General features: G+C 37.3%; 1 protein-coding gene across 22 annotated transcripts in view; it reads left to right on the forward strand.

The window, feature by feature from the left end:
* The window catches only part of ABI2 (abl interactor 2), an 82285-nt gene that overhangs the window by 9281 nt on the left and 56503 nt on the right, over positions 1-16501 (forward strand). The gene's annotated exons all lie outside the window — the stretch shown is intronic.

Here is a 16501-nt window from a genome sequence, read left to right on the forward strand (position 1 = left end):
AAAATATATGGAAACGTCAGTGTGCACTATGTATGTAACAAGCAAAGTGACTTATTCATTATCCATCGAGCAGCATAATTGTAGGAATAGAATTTAATTGTATAAATAGGTAGTTATTACTGTGAATGTGAATCGCGGTAGATCCACATATATCATACAAATTTCCCTTCTTTCCTAAACTCTACCTAAACTACACAACAATATGCTTCTTTTCCTCCTTGTTCTCCTTACAGTCAGAAAATTCTAGGAATACATACTTGCTGCAGTCTGTACCTTCAGATGTTGGTTATTCAGAGAAAAGAATGAAAGTATTTGTAGTTTAGAGTAATTGAGGGCTAGCATCAATGATGTGAAATAAAAGTTCCACAAACGAGAAAATTTACCTGGACTTGTTTCACATGTATGAGCATGTAATGCTTGAAGCCTGTGGCTAGATTAAAGTAATTACAATTACTACATAAGTTTAAAATATTTTATTTGGATTGAGGGTCTGCAATGTCTACATCCAGTTTTTGTGGATAATATTTACAAATAAAAGATATTGTAAACAACTTTCTGGCTTATTGGATGCACTTGCTAGATAGGTACGCCTATCGCTGTTGGAGGAACGGTCGTCAGAATGTCGGACAATTGGTTGTGAGTTCTTACAAACTGCAGGATTGGAACAATGTCGTTCCATTGCTGAACTAGGTTATCAAGTCAGTTTTTGAAAATCTCGATCAACGTCTTCATGTGCTTTCAAATGACAGTCGATCATCGTTTCAGTGTACACACTAATGCAATATCGGGCTGAACAGTAGGTTATCGTCTGATTGACCCAATAATCGTCTAAAAACACTGTCATGTGTACCTCACCTAAAGCTGATTGGGCACTGCGTATGCTGCAGCATGTCTAATCAGCTGTATTAACAATCTTAAATTGAACAGTGTCTACTGTAAATCCTTTCTGTGCATCACCAACAGTTGCAGTTGGCCAGGGGGTATCTCCTGGCCAGCTCCTATGACAACAAATGGTGACTCTCTTTTATTCTAGAGAAAGATGAAAACATTGTTGAAGTGAAAGGGACATTCCTCCTTCCAGCTGGTCCATCACCTTCTTCATCATACTCTGGGCAGCCGGATGTTTTATAGATTACTATTGTAGATGTTATGTGTAAAGGTGAGTCCGTTAACTCCAACAGATCGAATGTACACCATTTCTGAAATGGAAATGCTAAAAACAAATGAAGCCTTCAGCCAGTTCTTGGGATCCCCACCATTACCAGTCCATCATGCGTCACCACTACTAATCCATCACATTAATTGTAAATATTCTGCAAACCTAATTTGGAGCCTCATTTGGAATTATGGCGCTTTTGTTTCCTTGTACTGAGGGGACATTTGCAATAGATGAATTTTATATTGCATTTTGTAGTATTCATATGTATGAATTCTTATACTGAAGGCAATGTTTTGCCTTGATTTCTTTATTTTTAGGCCTGGATTTATTTCCACTTCCCATGTCTTTCCACGATTAAACATAAATTATGCTGCAAATTCAGTTGATTCTGTGTATTTCCCTCTTCCTTCACTTATTTTCTACTTGGCTGTTCACGTTTTAATATTGGTTAACTGTAAGTTTTGTAACATATTTGCTTTCAAATCTCCGTTGTTATGAACTATTGTTTAAGACCTTAACAGGGTTATTGTCTCACAGGTGAATTGGCTTATGTTGATCCATGAACAGATTCCAATCTACCATCTTATATAAAAACTCTTTTTCTCTTCCTTTTTTTTTTTTTTGCTGGTGTTTGGAAATTTTGAAAATTCAGTTAAAAATAAAAAAAAAGCATGCGTTACTGGTAAACTAAAAATCCACCCAATAAAATGTCATCATGGTATTTTCATTTATTATATCCCCTGATTTGACAAAACCCAGAATTTACACGTTTTAGTTTTTTCATGTTGGCTTTTAAAATATGTACTCCACTGAATTATTGCATAGATCAGTGAATTAATAATTAGAGCAGGGAGTTACAAGTGAAGTCTAGTTTGATTTCCCTGATGAGGGAAAGTGATCATTACAATTCACTTTTAAAAACATATCCTTTAAGTAATTTTTATTACAGGCCTTGTAAAATTGTACTGTTTTATTTAACTTGACTGGAGATTCTTTGTGTTTTTCTGTTGTGTGGCAGCCCTGGGACATGACTGTATTTTTTCAAAAACTGAGCTAATTATTTTTCCACCAGTTAACAGAAGCTACCTACCTACCTTACATCTCAATTTCCGCTGATAGCACAACAATAAACCATACCCCTCAAGCTCACTGCCTAAGTGTCATCCTTGAATCAGAACTGTCCTTTATTCCCCAAATCCAATCTGCATCTAAATTTTATTATAGATCATCACTATTTAAGAAAACTCTCCAGAATACGCACATCTTGCACAAGGCAGTGCAAAACACTTAATTTGTGCACTAATAATCTTCCTCATTGACTGTTGCAATTTCCTTCTAATTAGTCATTCCTTAGCCAGACTTTCACCACTACAATCTATTTTGAATGCATCGGATTATCTATTTTTTTATTTTGTTTTTGCTGCTGCTTCACTGTCTCGGCCTCTTCATTGGTTGCCTGTACTTTACAGAATCCAATTTAAAATACTTCTACCAACATATGCAATTAAACTGCACGAACATACGTTTTTCCCTTTAAAAATCTCTCTCAACAGGGCCAAGATGTGCACATTGTGTCCACTTCATTCATTACTTCCATTACTGGCTATAGGACGTTTTTGTTGCTGTATCCACACTGGGGAAAATCTTGTTATACAAGGAAGAGTATTCCAATGTCTGCCAAACCATCAAACATTCAGTGAATACTGACATTTTTTAGCAACTTTATGAAATTTTTGGTCTTTCTTTATAACCAACCTTGGTTATTGAACCTGGTTGTCTGTCCTCTATTGCCACATTCGCTGCTGAGTTTCAAGCTGCCTGTTAACGCAACATTAGCACAAGAACTGTGAGGAACAGATTGAGAGAAGAAAAGCACTTATCTTTTTTTATTTTTGGTCTTGTCTGAATTGTGTTTTATTTAATGCAGTGGTTACAAATAGTTTAGGGATGGTAACGACAGCTGTTAAATAATCTTCCACTGAAAAGGTCTATTGTGCAGAGATTTTAGTGACCAGGGCAGAAAGAAAAGCCTTTTTGTTTCTCTAGTAACAGAACTTGCTGAATGTTGATTTTACAATACCTGTCCAGAATATTCTTTCACAATGGAAATCAAGAATACTGGTCAGTAGCGATTTTTTTTTTTTTTTTTTTTTTTTTTTTCTTTCATCCAATAAGAATAGCTATTGCATGGTTTTAATTTGTAAAATGTAGTTAACATATGTTCCTTCCTCTTCCTGCATTTATACTAAACTGAAAAATCATTAAAGGGTCATTCCACATCAAATCAACACATGGTTTCAAACTGACCATTTCAGTTTGTAATGAAATTTGGTATAATAAATGCAACTATGGGTGTAAAGAAACACCTCAAATCTTAGGCTGATATGTGCACTGGTTTTAAAGTTATACGCCTTTTATAAAAAAATAAAAAAATAAAAATTGAAGCTTTAAAACTTTTTATTAGAAACATTATTTTCCAATAATAAAAGGTTCAATATTTTAACAAAAAAATTGCTTTCAACATTTTTTTTAAATTGAATTTGTAGCTCACCTATTTGAGCTAGAAAGTTGGGCATACAACACAGCAATTTTCTTTGCACCCATTGCAGCATGTATGTTTACTAAATGTAATTGAAACGAGAGAATGTAAGGTATAATTTTTTCTAAAATTGTATTGCTTTGATGTGAAATGACCCTAAATCTTTATGGTCACTGAAGTCTTTAGGCAACTTTTAACATCATTATAGTTTAGTAGGGAGTACTGTATCTTGTGTACTCATCGTTGGCATAAATGATTTTTGTTTTTCAACGAAGATTTTTGTTCTTAAATTTCCAATGCTGTATGCTTCCCGTTGAAAAATATTTAGCTGCCAACTCATTATCTCTTATTTTAGAAAATGCTAACATATTTCATAGCTCTGTACAGTCAGTCACTCATGATACAAGCAAATTGCATACAGTGACATGAATCAGAAGGTAAATATTACTCTGCCCAAACGAGCTTGCCATTTAAGATGTGTGGGAGTAGTGTAATTACAATTGTAGATGTTGGTGGGGGATCTGATCCATGCTCATAGATCCAGTTCATGACTCCAGACAGAATCTACAAGTTGCATGTGTCTTGCACTTTCTAGTGACATATGGAAAAAGTCAGAGCATTCTCTGATAGGATGTGTACAGTTCTGACCCATACTCAAACGAGTTGTGTAAAACTAAAACCTTAAATGAAAGAAAAAGCAACAGTGAAATATTGTAGATATTCCTGGGCTAAACACAGATCTGTCTGACTGTACTTTGATACTTGTCCAGAATTTTTTTGTCCGAAGAAGCAATTGCCAAAATGTGGTGCTAGACTTCTGCATTTTTACATATAGGGACTTATCTAACACTCCTAGTTCTCACAAAATTCTAAAAATTAATAATCAAATTTCTTCTTCGTTTACTTTGGCATCATTTATTTAACAAAAAAATTATATAGAGAAGCTATGGGTTAAAAAGTACATATACCTTAGCTGCTTACAAATCTATAAAGAAGGTCATTGGATGTAATTTAGGTGCTTCTCATAAAATGTACTTTATTTGATCTTTAGGAAGTGTTACCACCTCCTTTATAAAAGAGAACCTTTGGCAGTTTGGTTTGGAGCATTCAGGTCTGTGCTCATATAATGGTAAGGGGAAAAGACATTTGCAATGGTCTCAGAAAAGCAGTTTTCTTGCTCCTGAGTCTTAAAAGGTTTAGGCCTTTTTTCCAAACAATTTGAACTCCATAATTCTACAGTGAGATATACTATATATAAATGGAGATCATTGAAGACTAGTTTCTTATCTTTCGAGGAGTTGGACGTCCAAGCAAATTCACCCAATATCGGACTGTCGGATGCTCTGAGAAATCGCAAAGAACCCATTGCAGGGGTTGATGGGCTTTGTTCAACAATGAAAGTGTTTAAAGTCCGTGAATCTAGAAAAAATAAATTAACAAGTGATGGCTTTCATGGAAGGGAAAATAACAACAAAAAAAACATTGCAGTATGCTAATTGAGGAAACAACATTTGCAAAACTGTGTACTCTGGACAGACTAGACCAAAGTTGAATAGTTTGCTATTAATGCACAACGTAAAGTTTGGCAAAAATGTGACGTGTGGACCATTTTATATAGCTCAATTCTGAATTGCCATGTGAAATTAAAGTTGCCAGTATTTTCCCTGTATGCAAAAATAAAATTGTATGTGCACCCCATTAATCGTAACACTGTTTGTCGAGGTGCAAGTTTGCATCTTTTAGCTGGTTGTGCTTCTAAATCTAAATGAGACCCCATATGTGTGTGAGCTTTCTAGAAGACCTTGAATGCAAACAGGCACTACTTTTTGCTGTTGAGGTCGATATCCTACATCTTGCACCCAGTTCTCCGAAGGCTTGATATTGTTTACATGATTGCTAAATATAGTTATTTCTAAAATACAGCATTCAGAAGGATGATTGATCAAAACCGTTTCCATTGACGAACATACACAGTTCACAAAGGAGATATCCCTTTCAAAATTTTCTTTAAAATAAATTCATATTCATTAATTTATAGTAATATATAATGGGCAGAAATTTTCTATGAATTACTCATCTGAATTATGCTTTAAAACTGCAACTGAATCCCTTAACTGCCCAATGGTTTCTTCCTCCTGAGTTGGACTGGAACCATGACTTTACAGGCAGCACCTGGTTCCAGTAGTCTGCCTGAGAGACATTTGATTGTACTCTTAGGATTGAATCATAAAATATAGCTCTCAATTTGAACATTATGGGCCTAATTCATTAAGGAAATAAGGCAGTGCAAGGCATGCAACTGATTTTATTTTTTTGCACATAAGTTAAATACTGTCTGTTTTTCCATGTAGCACACAAATACTTGATAACTTCAACTTTACATTTCAGTGTAAAGATAATCTAGGACATGCCCTACCCCAACTATAAATCTGTCCTCACATTTTCAATTTACTCCCCCCTCCTCCAATGCTATACATGGTTTTACCAAGGTGCAAAGTTACTCCTTTTTTTGCTTTCCTTTTCTTAATAAATCATGCCCTATGTTCTCTACTGCAGAAGTAGAACTATCACATTAGGGCTGATATATTCACTATATCACTGTGACTTTATGCAGGGAAGAGCAGAGCGACACAAGCAGTCTTTATACTGTGTTGCAACAATATACAGTATAATCACTTGCAAGCTAGTATTGTTTTATAATATAGGAGATTTAGATCAAGTCCCTCTGCATCTCTAGTGTAGTCTCACCGAAGATTTTCCTGGGGATGAACCAATGTATCACGTACCATTTCTTGCCACTTTCTCTGCTTTATGTCTTATTTTGTGCTGTTGGAGAAGCTTCTTTGGATCTAAATGCCTGGAACAGTGGACTTTGCAGTGTGGATGGCTTCCAAAAAGACCACCTCTCTATTATCCTCCAGCTGGGCTGGAGGATAACATTTTAATATTTTATTCCAAAATGTAAGCAGATGTTTATGTTCTAATACATTTTTCGTATAAATACTACACGAGAATGGCTTATCTGGCCTCTTTTATTCTAAGACATTGAATGCATCATTCCTATACACTAGTTCAACTCCAGAGAAATCTTCAGTGAAGCTCTATTGGCATTTGAAGCCATTTCAGATAAGCTGCCATTCTATGTTAAGTATGGAGCTTTTTAAGCCAAAAATTGTGGTTTTAAGTACTGCACCATAACCACTGTCGTGTGTGTGTGTGTGTGTGTGTGTGTTTTTTTTTTGTTTTTTTTTTTAACCTAGAAACTTTCAGATTAATCTGCCACACAGTTTGTGGATTGTAACAAGGAAAAGCTGCAGTCAGATCCCACATTATGTACTTTGATATAACCTTGTTGTACGCTCGTTCACACTATATATATATATATATATATATATATATATATATATATATATATATATATTTAGTATGTATATTCATATAGGGCTGTAAAAGTTATAACTGTATTGGGTGGGGAATTTAAAACTGAAAAGCTGAGTTTAGCATTTAATTATAATAAGTACAGTATGAATCATCCAAGCTGACATGGTGCCTGAGTGCTAAAACACTGAGAATATGGTGACTCAGGAATATATAACTAAAAATTATTTAAGGAGTTCCTAGTGCAATTAACCTTAACTTACGTTATATGCTTTGAAGATGACAGAATTATCATATGTTGGAGTAAACTAGTGGCTATATTGAGCTATAACTTGTGTTAATGTTTGTGGTCACACACAGCTTTAATTTTGAGAGCTATTTTACTGGTATCGAGTATTTACAACTTTCTTTAGTGTTGCGTGAGAACAATCTAGACATCCTTAATTATAGCAAAGCTAAAATTTATTTCAAAATTATAACCTTTTGCCCCACATAACTATTTATATCTCAAGTATAATTAATGTGACGATTATTTCAGTTCGTGGAAAAATGATTTCATAAATTCATGTTTCTATGGTTTCAGAAGTCAGGGAGTCAGTGGGTGAGTAACCTGTGGGTTGAAACCCCAAGGAAAGTTCCAGAATCTGATTTTTGGCTACTCATGGTTGTTGGTGTATTAGGAACAATCCGTTATAAGCTGCCTAAATATAGGCACAGTTATAGAGTTCAATTATCCGCAATGTGTGATTGTACATTGCTGCGATGTTCAGCTGTGCATACTTCTGGATACTATGGGTACACCAACATTTTCCTCTATATCTATATCTGGTGCGAGGAAAAATCTGCAATGCTACATTCAATAGGCACACTGCGAACAATTCAATACCCCAGTTGGTGTCCTAGAGTAAAAACACTAAAACACTACTGCATTATATGCACTCCTTAAGAGATAAATTAATGTTGTAGTTTAGGGCTTCTATATATGTATGTTGAAAAACAGCGGTTAGATATGTAGACAAAACCTTGTACTTTTTCTTTGCTTTAAACAGTGATCATTGTGTGTTTTCAAAGCCTCTCTGCAACATAGCATACAATGTACTTATTGAGCGCTCCAGTAGAGGTACAGCATAGTATACTAAGTAATGCAAATACTCATGAATGCTGCAGCCAACGCTGAATTTGATGTGCAGAATAGAGAAGAGAATGCCTGTCAGAACAGGTGTACAAATCCTTTTGCTTCCAATATGTTTTGCATATTTTGAATATTTTGAGTTAAAGGGTCTTTGTTAGGCTTTAAAATTGCATGTTGACCATTTATATAGCGCCACTAATTCCGCAGCGCTGTACAGAGATCTCATTCACATCAGTCCCTGCCCCATTGGAGCTTACAGTCTAAATACCCTAACACACACACACACACACACTGGAGGAAACACGGAGAGACATGGTCTGGAATCTAACTCCTGACCCCCAGTGCTGTGAGGCAGAAGTGCTAACCACTAGGCCACTGTGCTGCAGTATAAGCCTTTGTAGTATAACTTCAACATACTATGGAGAGAGCACTATTATATTTTGCTGTCCTTTAAACTTGAGCGCTGCAGTAAACAATAAGGCGGAATGCCCTGTCTAGAGATGGCACAAGGCTTCCATTAAAACAAGTGAAACTTTTAATAATTAGTGAAACCTTGGCATATGCAGCAAGCCTTGGACATTTATACTGCTGTCCTACCGTTGCACAAGTGTGTGTGCCTTAAACTGTCCTTTGCTATGCATTTCAGAAGCCTTATCCCCTTACCAAGGCAGTCTAGAACACCTCTAGCTACAGAATACAAAGGTGTGTTCAAACTATATACTTAGTAGCTAGAGAGGTTTTAAATTGCCTTCAAAGGGGTATGAGTCTTCTGAGACACCTTCCAAAGGAGCACTTGGTTGGGTTGACTTAGATCCACTTGTTTTATAGGTGAGACAACTGTATAAATGTTCCAAGGTTTGCTATATATGCCACCAAATTTATTGTTAAATGGTTTACTTGTCCTATGGGAAGTTTTCTGTCATCCCTATCAAGCGCACATTTTTAACTACTGCGGTGTTCTCCCAAGCACCTATTTTCCGGGTGCTCCACCTGGCTGTTTGCACTTGCCAATCCTATTGTAATAGAATAAATCATTGTTTCTCCTATTAGAACAGACACTATGTAAGCATTACTGGCAGTGGTGTGTTATAGCACCAGTCCTGGTGGGCCTCCAAAATTTTTCAATATTATTCCAAAGTATTATACCTGTCCCGTCCCACTGTCTACTTCTTAAGGCCTTAATTTTCTGGGGAAAACACTAACTTCCTCTGGTGTGGCAGTACAACTCCGGGATCGTTGGAGATTCCTACGACAGTACGACTGGACTTGACTTCCCATGAAGCTTGGTTTTGGTTAATGTAACCTTTCTGCAATATATTGATACTTTTGCCTACTAACCATGGGGATTTGACTGTCAGAAAATGTGTGTACATATCATTTGCTTCATTATATTAGAATAACGAACAATGCTAAAGCACTTTTACCAGGCTTTACCAATGCGCTCTGTTTAACACTGATTTAACACCCATTTGATTAAATCTAAAACATTCATTTGATAAGCTGATTTGATAAATGGTTGTCAATGCTTCTACTGTATTTTGATAATAAAATAGCATTTTAATAAACTTACTAGCCAGTATGCTATGTACACACTGACGTTAAAATTATGAGTTTTACATATTAAGCTAAGCCATGTAGATGGATGTGCTAAATGCAATGGTACTTATTTGCATTTAATTTGTTGCACTGCTGTGCATTTTTATAAAACTTGTTCTATCTAAATGCATCTGATTGTGTCAGTGCTGTTGAAAACTTTAACTTTACAATGAGCTCCCTTTAGAATAATTGTAAAAGGCAATGAGATGCAGTTATGTGTTGACAAACTGTTGTAACCAAAAAATATTGGCAAAATCTTCTCTAATAATGTAAAATATGCAAAATTTCTGTCAGAAAATTAAATTAAAACATTGATAACCACATATGGATTTCTGCTTTTAATGGAATGCAACATAAAAGCAGAAAAATGTGCTAAATTGTAGCTTATTCCAAACTTAAATCCTAAAATTGGCCAATCAAAATTGTCACCTTTTTTGAAGTAGTTAGTAATTAGATTTCAAACAGCTGATTTCCCTTTGCTTTGAAATTGCCTGTGATAAGAAGTAGGCATCTTCAATTTAAAAATCACACCTTTAAATGAGTTTAACAAGAGAAAGGGACTCCTCCTGTTTTGTGTCACTGTATGTACTGCAAAGAACATGGAGAAAAAAATGAATTCCAGAGACTTGCCTGAGGAGGTCAGACAGAAAATTATAGCCAAGCATGGGCAATCTCAAGGCTAAAAACAATCAATCTGAGACCTTGATGTCCATTTTCCACTATGGTATAAGGAAGTACCATGACACTGAAGCCAGCCTTCATGGACTTGGCTGGAAGAAAACATTTGTTTGGAGATTGCAGCCCAGGATTGTTTGAATGGTGGATAAAACGCATTGATCAACTACCAAACAGATTAAAGCTGCCCTTCAAACACAAGGTTTGACAGTTTCAGTTTGCACCATCCGTCTTTAGCTCCATGAAGGGAAGGGAGGAGGTTAGGTTTAGGTACAGAAGGAGGCCCAGATGGGCGCCACTGATAGAGAGAGACCGAAGAGCCCATCTGGAGTTAGCCGAAACACACCATTAATGTTTTGGGGTTACTGTGCTGCATCTGGCACTAGGTGCCTTGAGTATGTGCATGGACCTGGAGATTACAGGCCATTTTGGAAACACCATTAAAGAATGTGTCTGAAAGTTGGGTTTCTTTTGAAGGTCATGAATCTTCCAGCAGGAAAACTACCACAACACTGCAAAAAGCACCCATGAATGGTTCAAGACATTCCAGATTTAAATCCCATAGAACACCTATCGAGAGAGCTAAAAATAGCAGTCCGGAGAAGTCCCCCTCAAATCTGGGAGAACTGGAGAACTTTGCACAAGAGTGGACCAAATTGCCAGATATAGAGATGCAGGAAGCTCATCCATGGCTGTATAGGATGCAGTTGATTGCAGTTATTTTGACCAAAGACTGCTACCAAATAATAAGTCTAGGGTGTCAATTTTGTCAATGACACTTTTCATTTTCTTGTTTAATGGTGCATATACAGTATTCCCTATGGAATAAAAACAGAAGTGACTAATGTTAACAGAGAGACTTGTGTAGCCCAAATACTGTTAATTTCAACTTATTTTTAGAGGAAATTGTGCGTTATTTGAAAGAAGTGCAAGGGTGCCAATAGTTTTTGATCACGACTGTCTTTTCACATGCTTCTGGATTAAACAAGATAACTTCTTGTGTGAAATGCATTTGTAAACACATGTCAAATGCATGTAAAAACAGGAAGCTGTTTGTTTTTAATATGTGATTAAAAAATGAATTATAAACCGTGTGAACTAAGGAAAGAGAGGTTGTGAAAACTGATGTAGGTGTGCTATTCACTGACAGACAAATATATGGAAAACACCTGCTATTGCAGAATGCATATGAAAAATGAATAACAAATGATAAAATGTACTGACTCCGTTTTATTTGTTAAAGTGGAAGTATATTCTTATAAGCAGGGCTTTCAGATTTACCTATGACAGAACAGTGAATAGGCTTGTCCAACAAAGATCTTGTAGGCTGCAGACAAATCATATTTCAGGGCACAGTGTGTACTCGTCAACGTGCTGTCATGTGTATTGTCTAAATGGACAGCAATGAAATATGTGGCATGTAAGTAACTGCAAAAAAATTATGCGAACACCATTTTTTTTTTATGGCGGTATTTGCCCTGCAGTGAACTTGCATTGAGTTACTTGGAATGCAAAATGAGTATTTCAATTGTGTGGACTTTCCCTACTCTCTGCAGTAGTTTATTTAGCTACTAATTAATAGCTTCTTAATTGCTGACGTCCTAAAAGGATTCTTTCCCCTCAGGACTGGATTGGGCATCCCTGACATAAATAATATAATACAAACAAGGCAAGCACTGCTAAGTGCAAACTGGATTTAGAACCAATCCATACAGACTTCTGCAGGGAATGAATCATACAATTGTATTATATTACTGTAGATTCTATTACATTAGCATGGGGTGAATGGCGTTCGTTTATACCTTTTTATACTGTGCGTACTCTGCAAAGGAGCATTCTACGGTCTTGTAAGTAAAGGACACACATTCACTAATGCTGGTACACGCAGACACTGCACTATCATAGAGATCCACACTGTATTATCGGTAAAATACATACATATGACAATTAGATAATTGCCTATAAGCTCTCCACTTTAAACACTCAACCTTTTCATGCCTGCTTCCTCTGTATGCTGTTGTTTCTACCCACACCTCCAGTACTGAGCGTAGTAAGCCTACTCAGCCTCACCCCGTCATGAGTGTCTTTCAAAGTGACATAGCTTTTGTAGGTGCTTCACTAAACCCCCCACCTGTTTCTTATGGCCAACTATGGGATAAGTGTGCAAGTTGGACTGCCCAATTACGTTAGTTAACCACACCTTTAGCTAATATTGCAGCTCACAGTATTTCAGACAGAGAAATATTCTACACCCCCAAAAACTTTTTTTTTTTTCCATCATCAAACTTTAGATCTGTTCCACTTTAAACACTACCCGGCATCCCTTCTACAATCACTTAACTGTCCAACTGTCATGGGTTGTCGCTGTGCAAAACACAGAGAAGCTTTACAGACATTTAAACAGCAGCTATACTAGCCGGAGTGATCGTGACTCTCTTTTTCTGGGGGTTTTTTTGTCAGCAGAATGGCTCCTTTGTTCTGTAATATCACCACATCTATACAGTTTTTCTATACCTCTAACTGTTAGTTGGGTCTAGTTGCATGTTTTGCTAAGCTTTGCTGCCAGCACCTAATCTTATATCACCTTCTGCCGCCTCTTATATGCTCTCATTGTTTTGTTATTATGTTCTCTGACTAGGAAAAATCCCTGCTGAAAATGTGTATTTACTATTTATTTTACATGATACACTTGGATGAAATATCAAACATCCCATTAAAACTGGGACTGAAGACATAAAGGTTCTGTTTGCGATATACTTTAAAAATAAAGCACCCAAGTTGTGTTCAAAGTAAAGATGTTCCCTGACCCCTGTGTTTTGGATTTGGATTAACTCAGTGTTTTGGCAAAACCTCCCTTGCATGTTTTGGTTTTGGATCTGTATTTTTTGTAAAAAAAATTAGCTAAAATATGCATCATTTTGCTCCTTTTTTTTTTTTTTTTTTTTTTTTTGTTCCTACATTATTATTATTAACCTCAATAAAACTAATTGCCAGTCATTTCCACTCAATTTTGACCACCTCACAGGTCACAATATTATTTTCATCCACTCTCCAACAAAAAGACTGCAGCGAGCTGGCTGGATGCTAAGCGAAAGAGCAACGACACAAACACACGGCAGTTCATAGCACATCTAGGAAACATTGCCACACAGCAGTGGAAGAAAAGAAAAGTGGTGCAAGATGGAAATGTCTTTATGCCCTACCACCCACCCTTATTTAAGATATTGAAAATGACATGTACAGTTTAACAAACAAAGCCCTCCAGTGACAAGCAGTGCCACTTTTGTGGCTGAAGTGCTTTGTTCGTTTGGGCCTCCACAAAACAAGCTACCAATAGCTTAGCTGCCTTAAGCCTAACAGTGCTGTCAGTGATCTCTACATGATTAAACCATGTATGCACATGCTGCATCTTTAATCTCCCTCTCCTCTGTGGATACCTCTCTCTCTCATCCCTGAAGAACTGCCAAACTTATGTAGACACAGGAATGGATATTCTAACTGGAGTGGCATTAGATCTGCTTCACACAGACTGTGACACAGAACATGTGGGCAGAATGAAATCTGTCATGTTTGAATACGGTGCATTGAACAGAGATTTAAACCAATATATAGACGCAGTTGAGGAGACCGTACCGAATTTGAAACGTGATCTACCGGATGAGATCCCATATTTAAGAGAGCTTGTACACGAGAGATACACTGTGCTTCAGAAGAAGAATATAGAGAAGGCTCTAAGGCAGGACGATAAATATTTTCAGTTTACAGAACAGCTAAGAGACCTCAGAAATCAAATGGGTGTGTCACCTGCCCCTGCAGACTACGCTGTTAGATGAAGAGAGGTTCACCCTGAGAACACGGCCGGTACAGTAAAATTGAGAATGGCTGATGAAATCGGTTATGGTTCTTTTGATCGCTTCCACTGTTCTTTGGATAACTGTAGTAATTCTACAACTAATACATGGCGATGAGTGCTGACACCCCCCCCCTTCCCCATCAGACCAAGACCAATCTAGGGTGCCCCGGCAGGTTGGAGATGGTGAACCCAGTGAAAAGTAAAGTAGTGGTCGCACGTACCAGAGAGAAGCAATTGAAATGATTGAAAACAAACTTCAGAAGGCTAAATCCACCAGGTGTCCAAAAATTGGCTTTGATCACACTGACATGAGTATATCGGAACTTGTTCCAGACAATGCACTAAAAAGAGCCATTGAAATTCACAGACAAAAGCAAGTTCATCACTGATCTTCGAATCAACCCCAATTCCCCAAATATTATAATATACCTTTGACATAAAGTGCAGATTACAAACACTTTGTGCAATACTGATGAAATGGCAGCAAAGTTGAAGCTTTGAGTAATACATATATACGTCTATTTAGACATCCATGCTTACATTACTTCTGCAAGCAACAATGTTCTTTGTTAATAAAACTGTCTTTATATCGGTCAACAAAAAAAAAGACTAATAATCCTTCACCATTCTTTGGATGTTGATAATAGGATCAAGTGGAGTTACGGCAGAGGTGTCATGTTTTTTGGTTAATCCTTTTGGACCAGACCAGACATCAAAATGTTGTGCTGAGTCATCTGCATCATCCCTGGGTCTCTTGGGAAAGCTAAGTTCTTTCCTAGCAGCAATTGACTGAGAAACTGAAGGAGGAGACGCCGTCCTGTCGCGTAACATTTGAACTGTCATCTAGCTCACCAGGAGCTCTTTGCGTGTCTTCGGATCTGGGTCAGTTGGGAACAAAGAAGACATAGGTCTTAAACCAAGGATCCAAAAATGTAGTAATCTGATTTCAAGATTTTGATAACTTTTGGATCCTGGCGAAGCGAATAAAGTACTTGATCTACAAGTCCGACATACTAAGCATAATTGCTTTGTTTGGTCTCCTCCTTCAGTTTCTCAAGCTGCTTTTCCAAAAGTCTAAGGGAATCGCTTGGCTCAAGCTAGCAGTGTCTGAACTCACTTCACAGGTGACTACTTTGAATGGTTTTAGCACTTTGCACAGTACTGAAAGTATTCTCCACTGCGCTTGAGTAAAATTCACCCCACCTCCTTTTCCAATGTCATGGCTTGTGGAGTAAGCGTGGATGGCTTTTCGCTGTTACTCCATCTTCAGAAGCATATACAGGATAGAAATACACATTGTTTCCACCTCTTGCTTCAGTTGTTGGCAGGGCACATTAAATTGCTCATGTAATTGCTGCAATCTCCTACATGCTGTTGCAGAATGCCGGAAATGTCCCGATATTTTTCTCCTGCACGTCCCTGTCATTTTTAAAAAATCTCTTGCTTACACAATAAACTTGGTGATGCAATCAGGAAATGTGATGGCATTCACCCAGCTGTAATGCTTTCACAATATTGATGGTGTTTTCAGAAATGACATATCCTAAGGAGAGTCCAAGCAGGATAAGCCATGTTGCAATGACATCCCGTAGTTTTTGTAATAGATTGTGTATCACTGGCTTCACTAAGAGGCATACAGCTGACAGAGTAGCCTGCATCTGAACAATGTGATGTACTTGGGTACATGTTGCTGCTGTTCCTGCTGGTGAAGGCAAATCGCCAACCCAGTGGGCTGTCGCAGTCATATAATCTTTAGTTTGCCCAGTTCCGCTTGACAACATATCTGTGGTTAAGTGTACAGTGGGTAGAATGGCATTTTGTAGCCCAATAATTACATTTTTGCAAACCTTCTAGTATGGGCGAGGAATAGCTTTTCTAGTAAAATGGTGGTGTGATGGAATTTGGTAACGGGATCACGACCTCAAGTAACTGTCTAAAACCAGCTGCATTAATAGTGGATATTGGACGCAGATCTAATACTAGCATAGTCGCTATGGCGTCTGTGATCCGCTTTGCGACTGCGTGACAGCTTTCATACTTGCTTCCTCTTGCAAAGGATTGTTTAACAGTCAGTTGTTGTAAACTACTAGCAGTCTTCTTCTTGGTCTGTTTCTGGGATGAAGATCCAGCAGCAGCAGTGGGACTAACTGTGACTGGATCACTTATAAG

The sequence above is a fragment of the Mixophyes fleayi genome, chromosome 7, assembly GCF_038048845.1.
Source record: "Mixophyes fleayi isolate aMixFle1 chromosome 7, aMixFle1.hap1, whole genome shotgun sequence".
In the NCBI taxonomy this organism is placed as follows: Eukaryota; Metazoa; Chordata; class Amphibia; order Anura; family Limnodynastidae; genus Mixophyes; species Mixophyes fleayi.